Source organism: Hemiscyllium ocellatum, chromosome 29, assembly GCF_020745735.1.
Source record: "Hemiscyllium ocellatum isolate sHemOce1 chromosome 29, sHemOce1.pat.X.cur, whole genome shotgun sequence".
NCBI classification, from domain to species: Eukaryota; Metazoa; Chordata; class Chondrichthyes; order Orectolobiformes; family Hemiscylliidae; genus Hemiscyllium; species Hemiscyllium ocellatum.
In genome coordinates this window covers 43,721,690-43,735,619 of record NC_083429.1, presented here as the reverse complement: position 1 = coordinate 43,735,619, position 13,930 = coordinate 43,721,690, and positions in this window count along the sequence as shown.

Below are 13,930 nucleotides of genomic sequence, written 5' to 3'. Positions count from 1 at the left end.
AGCACCTTATCTATGTCTCTCTGGAACCTACAACATCCTTCATCACTATCCACAACTCGACCTTAATGTCATCTGCAAATTTACCAACTCACCTTTCTATGCCCTCATCCAGGTCATTTATATAATGACAAATAACAGTGGACCCAAAACAGTTCCTTGTGGTACCCCACTAGTAATTTAACTCCAGGATTTAAAATTCAAGGATTTTCTGTGCGGCCCTATTAATTTGGAAGGTCAGCTCATTCCAACATTGTCCACGCAAGGGAAATAATTCAGGTGGCATATTTCCCATCACAATGTATTACATTTCAAATTTCCTCAAGAAGATTGAAAGCTTTCAGACTGGCGATAGCTGCTTAAGTCACTTTCTTCCCAGTGCTTGTTGCAGTTTCACAGCCTGGATATTATCCCAAACAAAAAGCTGCTTCCCAATCAATAGGAGAAAGCTGGGCTGCATAAGTTTTTAAATGAGTCAAATTAAATTTCATGCTCCAGAAATTGTATTGTGTTTGCTTCAGCCTTATTGGGCATGCTCCCTACAGCCTCCAGAGAGAGGTTCCACCACAATAAAACAGAGCAGAATATTCTGAAAATTGACAATGACCTGTTTCCAGTTGCTAAGTAAGTTGAGAGTTTATTGAAAATTGAAAGGGAACTCCCACACATGGTTGTTTAAGCATCATATTGGTTTTCACCCGCGTAAAGGTATTTTATGATGACCACTCCTTGTTTGGGCATGAGGAAGGGGTTAATATTGTAATTAATGGTAATCTGTCATAAGCTCCATTCCCAATGCTAGCAGTCCACGATTAACTCTAATTTAAATAATATGAGCCATTCTCATCTTCATTCCTGAAACATAAGCAATAAATTTTCATTATAGAAATTTTTCCTCCTTGATCCGTTAAGATTGGATTTTTTATTCCATCCTGATCTGATGTATATTCTTGATGTTGAGGTTCTGTCTTTGTCAAGGCACATGCCTGTTAGGAAAGCAAAGTTTTTTTTTCTAATTAAAGTACTTCAAATGACCATAATAACCCCATCTTAGGTATGGCCTATCCTTTACTGTGGCCTAAAAGTGTGCTTAACTTTAAATCTTCGAATCCTCTGCATTTATTTCAATGCAAGAGGCCTAACAGGGAAGGCAGATGAACTCAGGCTATGGTTAGGAACGTGGGACTGGGATATCATAGCAATTACAGAAACATGGCTCAGGGATGGACAGGACTGGCAGCTTAATGTTCCTGGATACAAATGCTGCAGGAAGGATGGAAAAGGAGGCAAGAGAGGAGGTGGAGAGATGTTTTTGGTAAGGGATAGCATTACAGCTGTACTGGAGGAGGACATTCCTGGAAATACGTCCAGGGAAGTTATTTGGGTGAAACTGAGAAATAAGAAAGGGATGATCACCTTTATTGGGATTGTATTATAGACCTCCAAATAGTCAGAGGGAAATTGAGAAACAAACTTGTAAGGAGATCTCAGCTATCTGTAAGAATAATAGGGTGGTTATGGTAGGGGATTTCAACTTTCCAAACATAGACTGGGAATACCATAGTGTTAAGGGTTTAGGTGGAGAGGAATTTGCTAAGTATGTACAAAAAAACTTTCTCATTCAGTATGTGGATGTACCTACCAGAGAAGGTGCAAAATTTAGAGGTAAAATCAATGACTGCAGATGCTGGAAACCAGATTCTGGATTAGTGGTGCCGGAAGAGCACAGCAGTTCAGGCAGGGCTTTTGCCCGAAACGTCGATTTCGCTGCTCCTTGGATGCTGCCTGAACTGCTGTGCTCTTCCAGCACCACTAACCCAGAAGGTGCAAAATTTGACCTACTCTTGGAAAATAAAGCAGGGCAGATGACTGAGGTGTCAGTGGGGAAGCGATCATAATTCTTAGTTTTAAAATAGTGATGGAAAAGGATAGACCAGATCTAAAAGTTTAAGTTCTAAGTCGGAGGAAGGCCAATTTTGACGGTATTAGACAAGAACTTTCAAAAGCTGATTGGGGGCAGATGTTTGCAGGTAAAGGGATGGCTGGAAAATGGGAAGCCTTCAGAAATTAGATAATGAGAGTCCAGAAAAAGTATATTCCTGTTAGAGTGAAAGTAAAGGCTAGTAGGTATAGGGAATGCTGGATGACTAAAGAAATTGAGGTTTTGGTTAAGAAAAAGAAGGAAGCATATGTAAGGTATGGACAGGATAGATCGAGTGAATCCTGAGAAAAGTATAAAGGCAGTAGGAGTATACTTAAGAGGGAAATCAGGAGGGCAAAAAGGGGACGAGATAGCTTTGGCAAATAGAATTAAGGAGAATCCAAAGAGTTTTTACAAATACATTAAGGACAAAAGGGTAACGAGGGAGAGAATAGGGCCCCTCAAAGATCAGCAAGGCAGCCTTTATGAGGACCTGCATGAGATAGGAGAGATACTAAATGAGTATTTTGCATTGGTATTTACTGTGGAAAAGGGCATGGAAGATATAGACTGCAGGGAAATAGATGGTGACATCTTGCAAAATGTCCATATTACAGAGGAGGAAGTGCTGGGTGTCTTGAAACGCATAAAAGTGGATAAATCCCCAGAACCTGATCAAGTGTATCCTAGAACTCTGTGAGAAGCCAAAAAGGTGATTTCTGAGCCTCTTGCTGAGATATTTGTATCATTGATATTCATAGGTGAGGTGCCGGAAGACTGGAGGTTGGTAAACGTGGTGCCACTGTTTAAGAAAGGTGGTAAGGACAAGCCAGGGAACAATAGAGCCTGACGTCAGTCGTGGGCAAGTTGTTGGAGGGAATCCTGAGGGACAGGATGTACATGTATTTGGAAAGGCAAGGACTGATTACGGATAGCTTTTTGCGTGGGAAAGCATGTCTCACAGACTTGATTTAGTTTTTGAAGAAGTAATAAAGAGGATTGATGAGGGCAGAGCTGTAGATGTGATCTATGTGGACTTCAGTAAGGTGTTTGACAAGGTTCCCTATGGGAGACTGGTGAAAAAGGTTAGATCTCGCAAATACAGGGAGAACTAGCCATTTGGATGCAGAACTGGCTCAAAGGTAGAAGACAGAGAAAGTGGTGGTGGAGGGTTGTTTTTCAGACTGGAGGCCTGTAAGTAACAGAGTGCCACAAGGATCGGTGCTGGGTCCACTACTTTTCATCATTAATATAAACGATTTGGATGTGAGCATAAGAGTAGTTAGTATGTTTGCAGATGACAACATAAATTGGAGGTGTAGTGGACAGCAAAGAGGGTTAGCTCAGATTACAATAGGATCTTAATCAGATGGGCCAATGAGCTGAGAAGTGGCAGATGGAGTTTTAATTCAGATAAATGTGAGATGCTGTATTTTGGGAAAGCAAATCTTAGCAGAGCATATACTAGATGGTAAGGTCCAATGGAGTGTTGCTGAACAAGGAGACCTTGTAGTGCAGGTTCATAGCTCCTTGAAAGTGGAGTTGCAAGAAGATAGGATAGTGAAGAAGGTATGCTTTCCTTTATTGGTCTAGTATTGAGTACAGGAGTTGTGAGGTCATGTTGCGGCTGTTCAGGACATTTGTTTTTGGAATATTGCGTGCAATTCTGGTCTCCTTTCTATCAGAAAGATGTTGTGAAACTTGAAAAGGTTCAGAAAAGATTTACAAGGATGTTGCCAGGGTTGGAGGATTTGAGCTATAAGGAGAGTTGAATAGGCTAGGGCTGTTTTCCCTGGAGCATCGGAGGTTGAGGGGTGATCTTATAGAGGTTTATAAAGTCATGAGGGGCATGGATAGGATAAATAGACAAAGTCTTTTCCCTGGGGTGGGGGAGTTCAGAAGTAGAGGGCATAAGTTTAGGGTGAGAGGGGAAAGATATAAAAGAGACCTAAGGGGCAACCCTTTCACGCAGAAGGTGGTACGTGTATGGAATGAACTGCCAGAGGAAGTGGTGGAGGCTGGTACAATTGCAACATTTAAAAAGCATCTGGATGGGTATATGAATAGGACAGGTTTGGCGGGATATGGGCCGGATGCTGGCAGGTGGGACTAGATTGGGTTGGGATGTCTGTTCGGCCTGGACGAGTTGGACCAAAGGGTCTGTTTCCGTGCTGTACATCTCTATGACTCTATGACTTTCTGAGCTGTTTCTGAGTGATGTAGTATGGCATGTGTTTTGTCCATTTGAGGATGCCATACAAACATTAATCAGCAGAGGGAGTTTGCTGTGCAAAGATAACAAAGGACCCATGTTTAATAGTGAATGCAATTTGAAATGACTTCAGACTGAATAGATTTTCTTTTCTGTACTGAGAATTTCATAAGTGACAGTTTCCAACTGAGGAATTTTATACTTATATTCATTAGAAATAGGCCAAAAGTAGACAAACTCATTTCTACATCGTTACTATCTTTTGTTTTGCGACAGGGAAACTTGTATCAAGTCACCATCCAATATGTGAACTCTATCTGTCAAGTGCTCTGATAATATTGTACTTTTGTCATTTTTATCTGGGACTAATTTTATCATGTGAATATTTGAGCAGTAGACATCGGTGACTGAACTGATTCTATGTCATTCAAAAGTCACAGTGCAATTCCCACAGATGGCCCTCCAACCCTTTGTCAGCAGAAATCATGCAAGTGAGAAATAAGATGCTTCAACACGTTATTTAATAGATGCATAAAGCCTGCAATCTGGTTTTGCTTAGTCTGAATGAAGTGAATCATCCACAGGCATATTCTTAGCTGTGTGACTTTAATCAGGATCTTCACTGATGAGAGAAGCAAGTTCAGTTCATTTGCTGATGTTCCAGAAAAATGCATTCCTGTGTCAATTGCTGACCCAAATTCTTCTCTTCCTGCATCCTGCAGGTTGAGTGATCTGCTACAAAGACTGAAATTGCTGGCGAAACTCAGCAGGTCTAGTAGCATTTGCGGAGAGTTCATGTTTCATGCACAGTGACCCTTCTTCAGAAAAATTAATCAAAGAATTGCAGACACCGGAGATCCGAAATGGCAACAGAAATTGCTGGCAAAAATCAGCGGGTCCGACAGCTTCTATTGGGAGAAAACAGAGTTAACCCTTCAACTCTAGGAATTAAGGGCTACGGGGAGAATGCGGGTTAGCAGAGTTGAAATGCCCATCAGCCATGATTGAATGGCGGAGTGGACTCGATGGGCCGAATGGCCTTACTTCCACTCCTATGTCTTATGGTCTTACGGTCTTATGGACTCCAGTGTCTTTTAATCAGAACTCAGTGTTTTTTGATCGGATGACCATGCAACACCACCAACATGAAACGTTAACACTGTTTCTCTCTCTGCAGATGCTGCCTGACCTGCTGAGCTTTGCCTGGATTTTATGTTTTAATTTTATTTGCTTTATCTTCTGTTTAATAATAAATGGTATGAAAGATTTCTCTGTGAGTTTTTTTTAAAGAGAAAAAAGCCATCAGCCGTTGGAGCTGGATAAAGTTGTGATATTTTTGGCCAATAGCTTCATTTTCACAAAGCCATTTTACACAAGCCTTTACAACTGGACAATACTCGAACTGGATCTGAGTCGGCAGCCTCATCTACGGCAGCATTTCAAAATGAATCTACCTGTCAACAGCCCAGACTGTGTATCCTCCAGTATGAAGAAAGATGCTGTTTCAATAGAAGAATTCCTGTGAAACCATTACAGTTGGGCAAATACATTCCTCAGTGCAGTGCTGAACTTGGCAGAAGGGAGTACATTTTGAACTTTAGCTTGTCTGAGCTGGAGTGTCAGAGCATCACAGTTGGACTCAGGGTGTGACACTTTGCATCAGTCCTGTTGAGCTAGTGGGAAAATCAAACAGGCTTCCAACTGCTGATATACCTAAGCTACATTTGAAAATGCTATGTGAGTTTGGGTACGTATAGATGCATGCATAAATTGTGATTAAGAGCAGCTGGTACCAACTGGGGGCAAGTTTGGGCCCATATATCAGAACCACTTTGGCAGAGAGTTCTTGTGGCATAGAATCATAGAATCCCTACAGTATTGAAATAGGCTATTTGACCCAATAGGGCCACACCAACCCTCTGATGAATATCCTACCCAACCCCATCCCCCTATTACTCTACATTTCCCCTAACTAATGCACCTAGCCTACACATCCCTGAACCTATGGGCAATTTTGCATGGCCAATCCACCTAACCAGCAGGCCTGGGTTCTCAAGTTTCACCTGCTCCAAAAAGTGTGTAATAACGTTAGGAAATATTCATAACAGCCTGTTTCGTGGTGCAGTGGGTAGTGACTTACCTCCAGACCAAAAGGTTTAGGTACAAATCCCAACTGCCCTAGAAGTGTGTCATAACGCGTTGATTTAAAATTTTGTTAAGAACCAATTTCCACCAGGGCTACTCTGTAGAAGCAAATAGTGGCCTGCTCTCATGTTGGACTGATCATTATAAATAGGCCCGTGTGGAAGACAGAGAAACTCCTGCTTCTTCCATTGCCAGACAGATCTTGACCAAATTAATGACTATCTCTCTTTCTTCCTTTGAGAAGTTGCTTCAAAAGTACCTCTTGATGAATCATTTGATCATCTGCTTTAAACTATCCTCCTTTGGCTTGATCTCAGTTCTGATTTCATTGTGCTCCCAGGAAGCTATTGTAAAGGGGTTATATAAATACAAGTTGTTATTGTTATTGGACCCTTCACCTCACTGGAATGTTTTTTGCAGAACATTGGCTATAAATTATTTACATTTTGGTATTTTTTTTCAAGAGAGTTAAGCCTCTTTTTGACAAGACCAGGCACAGAACTGATCTACCTTCCCTTTATTTGTGATCCGGGACCTGATCAGGTGTACCCCAGAACTCTGTGGGAAGCTCGGAAAGTGATTGCTGGGTCCCTTGCTAAGATATTTGTATCATCGATAGTCACAGGTGAGGTACCAGAAGACTGGAGGTTGGCTAACGTGGTACCATTATTTAAGAAAGGTTGTAAGGACAAGCCAGGGAACTATAGCTCAGTGAGCCTGACATTGGTGGTGGGCAAGTTGTTGAAAGGAATCCTGAGGGACAGGATTTACATGTATTTGGAAAGGCAAGGACTGATTAGGGATAGTCAACATGGCTTTGTGCGTGGGAAATCATGTCTCACAAACTTGACTGAATTTTTTGAAAAAGTAACAGATAAGGTTCACGAGGGCAACACGGTGGACACGGTCTGTATAGACTTCAGTAAGGCGTTTGACAAGGTTCCCCATGGGAGAATGGTTAGCAAGGTTAGATCTCACAGAATACAGGGAGAACTAGCCATTTTGATACAGAACTGGCTCAAAAGGTACAAAGGTGGTGTTAGAGGGTTGTTTTTCAGACTGGAGGCCTGTGACCAGTGGAGTGTCACATGGATCGGTGCTGGGTCCACTACTTTTTGGTATTTATACAAATGATTTCGATATTAACATAGGAGGTACAGTTAGTAAGTTTGCAGGTGACACCAACATGGGAGGTGTCGTGGACAGCGAAGAGGGTTACTTCAGATTACAACAGGATCTTGATCAGATGGGCCAATGGGCTGAGGAGTGGCAAATTGAGTTTAATTCAGATAAATGCGAGGTGCTGCATTTTGGGAAAGCAAATCTTAGCAGGACTTATACACTTAATGGTAAGGTCCTAGGGAGTGTTGCTGAACAAAGAGACCTCGGAGTGCAGGTTCATAGCTCCTTGAAAGTGGAGTCACAGGTAGATAGGCTAGTGAAGAAGGTGTTTGGTATGCTTTCCTTTATTGGTCAAAGTATTGAGTACAGGAGTTAAGAGGTCATGTTGCAGCTGTATAGGACATTGGTTAGGCCACTGTTGGAATACTGAGTGCAATTCTGGTCTCCTACCTATCAGAAAGATGTTGTGAAACTTGAAAGATTTACAAGGATGTTGCCAGGGTTGGAGGATTTGAACTAGAGGGAGAGGCTGAACAGGCTGGGGCTGTTTTCCCTGGAGCGTCGGAAGTCTGTGGGGTTTCCTCATAGACGTTTATAAAATCATGAGGGACAGGGATAGGATAAATAGTCTTTTCCCTGGGGTGAGGGAATCCAGAACTAGAGGGAATAGGTTTAGGGTGAGAGGGGAAAGATATAAAAGGGACCTTTTCATGCAGAGGGTGATACGTGTGTGGAATGAGCTGCCAGAGGAAGTGGTGGAGGCTGGTACAATTGCAACATTTAAAAGGCAATTGGATGAGTATATGAATAGGAAGGGTTTGGAAAGGTATGAGCCAAGTGCTGGCAAATGGGACTAGATTAGGTTGGGATATCTGAGTTGGACTGAAGGATCTGTTTCCGTGCTGTACCTCTCAATGCCTCTATGACACTCAGTTCCATCAATATACTCTCAGGACATTTCCTTCAAACAAATATCAGCTTTGAAGAAGAGACACTTCAAAATCTTTAATTTAAAATTGACATTTAAGAGCTTAGCAAGATGAAGGTTATTTCAACTGTTTTTAGAGCTCAGTGTCAGTGTAATGAGGTCCCTAATCAAGTACAAAAGTTTAAGCAATTTTCCCAATTTAGCATGTTACATACCATAGGATTATGCACACATGGAGGCAAACGTGAGGACTGCAGATGGTGGAAATCAAGAGTCTAGATTAGAGTGGTGCTGGAAAAGCACAGCAGGTCAGGCAACATCTGAGGAGCAGGAAAATTGACGTTTCGGGCAAAAGGACTGAAGGCAGGGAGCCTCCAGGGTAGAGAGATAAATGGGAGGGTGGTGGGGCTAGGGAGAAGGTAGCAAAGAGTACAATGGATGGATGGGGGTGGGGATGGATCAGAGAGGAGGGTGGGGGTAGGCACACATGGAACTGAGTTGTAACTTGTCTAAACATAGAGCTACATTGCTCACTCTCCAGAGGTTCAGGAAGACATGGGGTAATTCTGCAACCTGGTTACTGTCACAGAAAAGTTTAGCTTTTAGCAGCATGAACAACAACAATTTACATTTCTACAGCACCTTTAACATAAACATCCCAAGATGCAATGTAAGCTTCAGGGTTAGAGGTTAAACTGATTATATTTGAACAAAGAATTCTGACAAAGTGAGGACAATATGCTTGAGGACCTTAAAAAAGTGAAAGCAGTTAGCAATGTGGTTTAGGGGTGGATGGGAGAATGGGAAGCAAGGAACAAACTGCACCATTAATGGTTATCAGAAACAGAATAATTGTGGCCTGGATATTACAATTAGATGGTGGCGATCATGAGATGAGGTGGGTGAGGAGGTAGTAAAGACATGGTTTTCATCTCAGGCAGCAAACCACACAGCTAAACATATCAGGTACTGCAAAGGTTGTAAACATCCCAACTGAGTTGCTAAGGACTTCTGCTTCAGAACTGGCCAGCTTTTACAGCTACAGCACTGGCACGTATCCAAAAATGTGGCAAATTGCCCAGTTGCATCCTGTCCAAATTCAATCCGCCCAATTACTACCCTATTAGTGTTTTCTCAATCGTCAGCAAAGTGGTAAACTGACAGAGCTATCACACAGACACCTACTCACTAATAACCTGCCCAGTGATGCTTAATTTGGGGTTTTGCCAGGATTTCTTGGCTACAGACCTTGCTACAGCCGTTGTCCAGCCATGAACAAAAGAGGTGAATTCCAGAGGCAATGTGAGAATGATTCCTCTAGACATCAAGGCAGTAATGACAGAGAGTGACATTAAGGCATACTAGTCAAATTGAGGTTGTTGGGATTTGTTGGTTAGGGAGGAGACGGGGTGGTTGTCAAAGATCTCCATTTGTGGAAAGGATGTTAGCTAATGATTGCACAGTGTTCAGTTTAATTTGCAACTGCTCACATAATGAAGTAATCCATGCTGACATGAGGCATGACTTGGATATTTAGATCAGAAGTGGTAAGGAGCAGTCACACCATACAAATGTCAGGTAATGATCATCTCCTACAAGAGCAAATCCAACTAACTCTCCTTTGACGCGTTCTCTGTATTTTACCATTATGTTAACACTGTAATATGAACTTGGAGGCTGTGTGTTTACTGAGGATAGTATCAGGAGATATATTTACAGAGCAACTAAATATATTACACCTCTATCACAGACATTGGTACAGTATCATTTAGCAGACTGGTTGACTAATTAACTTGCCCAATGGATTACAAAGTTACAGCAGTAATAGTGCTAATAGTTATTCAAGATTTTGTTAATACCTTGATATGAGAATGCCAAGTGGCATGATATTACGCTGATATCATCACATAATTCCTTAAAAGTATATTCTTGCCTGATCATTTATACCTGTAATACCACAACATTCTTGACATTCAATGGCAGTATCATTACTGATTCCTCTACCATCAACATCTGGGGAGGCCACCAATGATGAGAAACTGAACTGGACTAGCTATACAAATACTGTGGCCCCATCAGCAGGACAGATTCTGTGATGACTAACTTACCCCACGATACTCGACAATACTGGCACGATCGCCAAAAGTGATTAAAGGTGTGTGATTTATATATCTAGATATTACTATCACTATTTTTGAGTATGGATTTTAAACTAGTGGCATATAGGTTTGGTATATTTGTGTGAAGGTGTTTAATAATTAACTAGGTAATTTTTGTTGGAACCATGATTTTAAGGCAGTACGTGTCAGAACGCTGATAACAGGAGGTTTCCTGGAGAATTAATGGAAGCTTATTTATATACATATAATGGGATTTTATGATGGAAGAGAGCAAACATAAAATGATGTTAGCTTTCTTTTGAGTTTAGAATAATCATGGATTAATATTATTATTATTTAGAAAAAACCCAGGAATGGAAAAGCTTTTTGTTTAATTTGAAGGAGAGCTGATGGGAGTCAGATTCTGTTAGAAAAAAGGAGTTTGTTCAGATGCAGAGCAGTAAAGGGAGTAAGTTACCTTGTGTAAGGATTTCTGCTGTGTGATTCAAAGAACAAGCCTTTGGAACACCCAGGAATGAAAGAGGAAATAAGAAGCTAAGTCAACCTATAGTTTTGATAGGGAAGGAAATTTTATCCTGACTTTGATTGACTATAAAGTCTTGGGGAATGGATAGGATTTTGTTTTGTCAGGTATTTGAAGTCTTTTATATTGTGTTATATGTAGAAGTTTAGTTTGTTTTGTTTTACGTTTTTTGAGGGGGAATAAGCCTCTGTTTCATTGTCACAACCAAATCTGCAGTATTGTTTGCTTATATTTCAGTGAAGTATTGTCAACTTTTTTAAAAATTAAGGAAAGACCAAAATATGATTTATTAAGACAGATGTTGTCAAGGATCTAACTTGTCCTATAGTAATATCAGCTAGGATCATAACTCAAGGCAAAATTCAGGAATATGGTAGAGTATTCCTTAACTACCCAAAGGAGTTGTGACTCAATAAACCTGGTATCACCTACAACTTTGGGTTCATTCTTTATTCCTGCTGAAGTAGATTCAGGAACTGTTCCTTGACTCACTTATAGAGGAAATCATGGTATTTCGGGCAGAGTCATAGAGTAATAGAGCATGGAAACAGGCCCTTCAGCCCAACTTGTCCATGCCAACCAGGTTTCTAAACTGAACTCGTCCCATTTGCCCATATCCATCTAAACCTTTCCTATCCATGTACTTGTCCAAATGACTTTTCAATGTAATTGTACTCACTTCTACCACTTCCTCTGTCAGTTCATTCTATATATGCACCACTGTCTGTGTAAAAAGGTTGCCCCTCAAGTCCCTTTGAAACTCTCTCCTCTCACCTTAAACCTATACTCTCTAGATTTCAGCTCCCCTGCCCTGGGAAAATGATGTAGGCTATTTGTTGTATCTATGCCCCTCGTGATTTTTTAAACCTCTATAAGGTCACCCCCTCAACCTCTGATGCACTGGGGAGAAAAGCCCCTGCTTATACAATCTCTTGTCTGTGCCTTTGGACAGAAAATTCCCGAGGAAGAAGAGATTGGAAGGAAGGGAGAAAGAGCAGAATGAAGGAGTCTGAGGAAGGGATTTGGTGCGATGAAAAGGAGCTTTGACCTTGTCCATCATGGACCAGGAGGAAGACTTGGCTGAAAAACAAGAGACCTGATTGTTTAACATGACTCAAACAGGTCATGAAATGACTAATGAAGGAAGTCACAAAAGATAAGCAGCATAGGGCAGTTCTGGTGTTTTTGGACAGTGACATCATGAAAAGGAATAAATGGAGGGTTAGAACACTTAGTTCTTCTTAGACAATGTCGTGACTTGACACAAATGAAAGTTGCAGTGGATTCAAAGATGTAGAATATTGCACTAAGCCATCCATTAGACCAATAAATGAAATGAATGCCTTTATGGTTCCCTCATGTCCACTGTCCGTTTCACTGTAAATTTCTATTTTTCTCATTTGTTAATCACGCATGATTCATCATATAATCAGTGCTCAGTCACTGATGGTTAAGCATTTCATAAAACCAACACATTTTACTGTGACTCAGATTTCAGTTCTGTCTGCTTTCCCCTTCCATTTTAATTTCAGAATGTCATTAAAGCAGGGAAGGCAAGAGGACTGTTATGGCACAGGAGTGGTGGTGTCTCTACCTCTGAACAGAAAGCCCAGGTTTAAGCTCCACCCGCTCCAGAGGAGTGTATTAACATATCTGATCAGGTTATTCAACAAAGAGAGGAAGACAATGGCCAGATGATAATTATGTTGCTTCAAATACATCAGCTTTTGGTGCCACACAATTACTTCCAAAGCATTTTGTTTTAGTCCTTCACAACTGAAATCAATATTCACAAGTTCAAGTTGTCTCTCTGTCCCTCTGCCTTCTTCAATCCTGAAGATTCCATATACAGGCTGTCCTCAGGTTCTGAACAGGTTCCATTCTGGAGTCTGTAAGTCGATTTATACATAAGTCAGAATGATATGCAGAAAATATAAAGGAGCCGTTTGTAAGTACAGCAAATGTCCAGCCTTTAAAATTACACGCCTGTATGGGATCAAGTTCATTACTACAGACATTTTAAATTGGACATTCGTAAAGTGGGGATCCCTCTATATTTAAAATGGAGTACTACAAGATATTTTCCACAGCACTGCAATGTCATTCTGATGGTTCCATGTAGAACTGTGTCAGTAATAGTTTTCAGCAGTGAGAAATGGCCCTGCTTTGCTGTTGAATAAAAGATGGCAATTTGTGCTATGATACACAGATGTGTAATGCACTAGAAGAAACACTTTAATTCACTGCATTCACAGGATGCCCAGAGTAAATATCAGATGAGGAATATTAATTCAGTCTACTTCAGCTTAACCATCACCTTAACTCACCCCAATATGGCATCCAACTCCATATATAACACATTGGGTCCTATCATGCGAAAGACTGTTCTAAGTGTTGTTTATTCATTCACTAACAATTTTAATTTCAGCTCCAAGTTTGGCTTTCACCAGTTTGAATCTCTCTCCATTGCCTTCTTGTTTAGGGTGCAATAACGTGACCAATAAAGTGAATACACAATTAATACCGTCCACAAAATCCTGCTACTCTTGTCTTTCCTAACACTATGTCTCATTCCCCTCTCTGCCTTGTACTTGTTGGACCACATAGGCTTCTGATTATGCAAAGTTTGGATTCAAAAATCCAATGATTATTTACAAATCCCTCCATACTCTCCCTAACTCTGTAATCTCCACCAGGTTCATAATCCTCCCAGATATCTCCACTCCTCTAAACTCTGGCCTCTTGTAAATCCCTGATTTTAATTGCTCCATCACTGATGGCCGTGTCTTCAATGGTCTAGATACCTATCTCTGGAATATCTTCCCTAAACCTCCCCACCTCACTTTCCTTCTCTAAGATGCTGGATGAAATGTACATGTTTATCGAAATTTTTGGTAATCTGACTTAAAATTTCCTATATATTTTGATATTGTGCTTTGTTTTATTAAAAAATGCTTTGTGA